The following is a 2,269-nucleotide window of genomic DNA, read 5'->3' on the forward strand; positions in this document are numbered from 1 at the left end:
TCCAGGACATCACACCTGTTTGGTGAGCCAAGCTGATGTGCATAATTAATGGAAGGATGTGTGGAATGGTGCTGTTGTACCAAGACTCCATAATCAGGAACAGCCTCACATCAACATATGCAACTCTAATGGGGCACAGTAATGGACAACATCTGGTTTAGAATGGTAATGTGAACAGGGCCACAATGAGTGTGACTGGCCCAAGGTCACCCAGTGAGCTTCCATGGCAGAGTGGGGATTTGAACCTGGGTCTCCCAGATCCTAGGCAGTCTAATCATGACACCAGGCTGGCTGTCATCTTCTTGAGCGGGACAACTTCCTCCTGAACAAATCCGCTGCCTTCCACTCTGATGGGGATCTCAGCAAGGCTGCCTCCGCCAAAACTTTGATTTGTTTCCAAAAGGCAGTGCTATCTGGCCATCAGCAAAACAGGTTATATCAAATTTTCAAGCTGTGGCATGAAGTTCTTCATGGGCTGTTAGGAGAGCCGTCAAACTGGTACAGTTTTACGAGTTCCAATAGCACAAAGCTATCAAAATGCAGATGTCGATCTTAACAGGAATTACTCAAAATATTCAGCCCATTGTTCATCAGCTGCTGTGCATCGTTTGGAACTTATCCAACACTGCTGTATTGTTCACCAATCACTTTTTAAAAATCTTACTGCAATGTCTCACGCACTCACCTCTGTCAGTTTCTGCAGGTTCCTGCTTGCAATGATTGTCTGGCAGCCATGCCTGCAAAGAAAAACCGCACAAAATGAGGAACCCGCGGGACCCACATCACAGACACACAAACCTTCCACCCAAAGGGGAAATCCATTTGCTACTGAAGCTACAGAATATATTACAACAAACATGACCATGGTGTATAATAGCCAGTAAAACAGTAAATCACTGTGTACAATTAAACAATATTTGTTGGTTTTTATATGCAATGTTTAGAATTCAATTATTAACAAAATTACAACAATAACACTGCAATATGCGATACACGTCCATCAGGTTTGTCATTCTGTAATTATTTCTTCATTAGAATGAAGTGCTGCAAGCTGCAATGGAGTGTAACATGATTAATAACCAAAAACATAAAAATTAATATATAGAGGAGCATTTTATAAACACACCCATACTTCAAAATGTTAGTTCTTATACAATGATGTGCGCTACCGCGCTTAGATTCTAGAAAAAAGCAGACAAGCACAATATGTATTTCATAATTCTCAAATGATAACACATACAAAAAAATTCAAAATAAAGAACATTTTAAAATTTAACAACCTGGTGACTGGGGAGCTCCTATACCAAGCTCTAGTGTGACTGCGTCTACAGCATATAATAATTGGCTAAGCTTTCCTCAATGTGGCACAATGTTTCAATGGAAAATTTGTAGGCTGCAACAGGTGTTATGTTTTAAGATGGCATGTTCTATCTTAAAGGTCAGGGTACCTTTAAGAGAGAACGTTTATAAAATGTAAAATGCTCCTCTATATATTAGAGTAATTTTTATGTTTTTGGTTATTAAGCATGTTACACTCCATTGCAGCTTGCAGCACTTCATTCTAATGAAGAAATAATTACTGAATGACAAACCTGATGAAGGACATGCAAACAGATATTGTACTAGAACTCCGTCGTTTGTCTGTAACTAGTACTGTATTACTTTGTATGTACTGCTAAGCTTTATATCGCATATTGTAGTGTTGTTGTAATTTTGTTAATTGAATTCTAAACATTGCATATAAAAACCAACAAATACTGTTTAATTGTACACAGTGATTTACTGTTTTACTGACTGAAGCTACAGAAGCTGTCTTTGTCTCACATCTAGAATCTGCCACTTGGAAAAGAAGAAAATTGCTCAAGCACAATTATCCAAAAACAGCAATTGCAATTTTTTCTTCTAGCATATGTGTTTCTGGACTAGAACTCGCTTCATCATATGCTGACCAAGGAGCCCCTACTCCACCAAAGCATACACTAGAAGAAAGATGGTATTTATTCTTTAAGCTCCCATGAGACTCCAGTTCATTTTCCCTGCCACGGACAGTCTATCACAGGTACCTCTCTGGAACTGTCAGGACCCACAGCCAAACAATGGAGCACACATTTCCAAGAAAGGTTTTGCTTTATTGTCAGTACTATGGTTGCAATAACATGGTCACTGTTAGGAATGGCAAGCATGGAACAAGCAGATAGTAATATAGAAGATTCAAGAGGTCCCCCCCCACACCTGTGGGCCAATCGGCCCGTTTCCCGCAGGCGGGAAA

This window comes from Gekko japonicus, unplaced genomic scaffold (assembly GCF_001447785.1).
Source record: "Gekko japonicus isolate JY-2015 unplaced genomic scaffold, Gekko_japonicus_V1.1 scaffold1995, whole genome shotgun sequence".
Taxonomy (NCBI): domain Eukaryota; kingdom Metazoa; phylum Chordata; class Lepidosauria; order Squamata; family Gekkonidae; genus Gekko; species Gekko japonicus.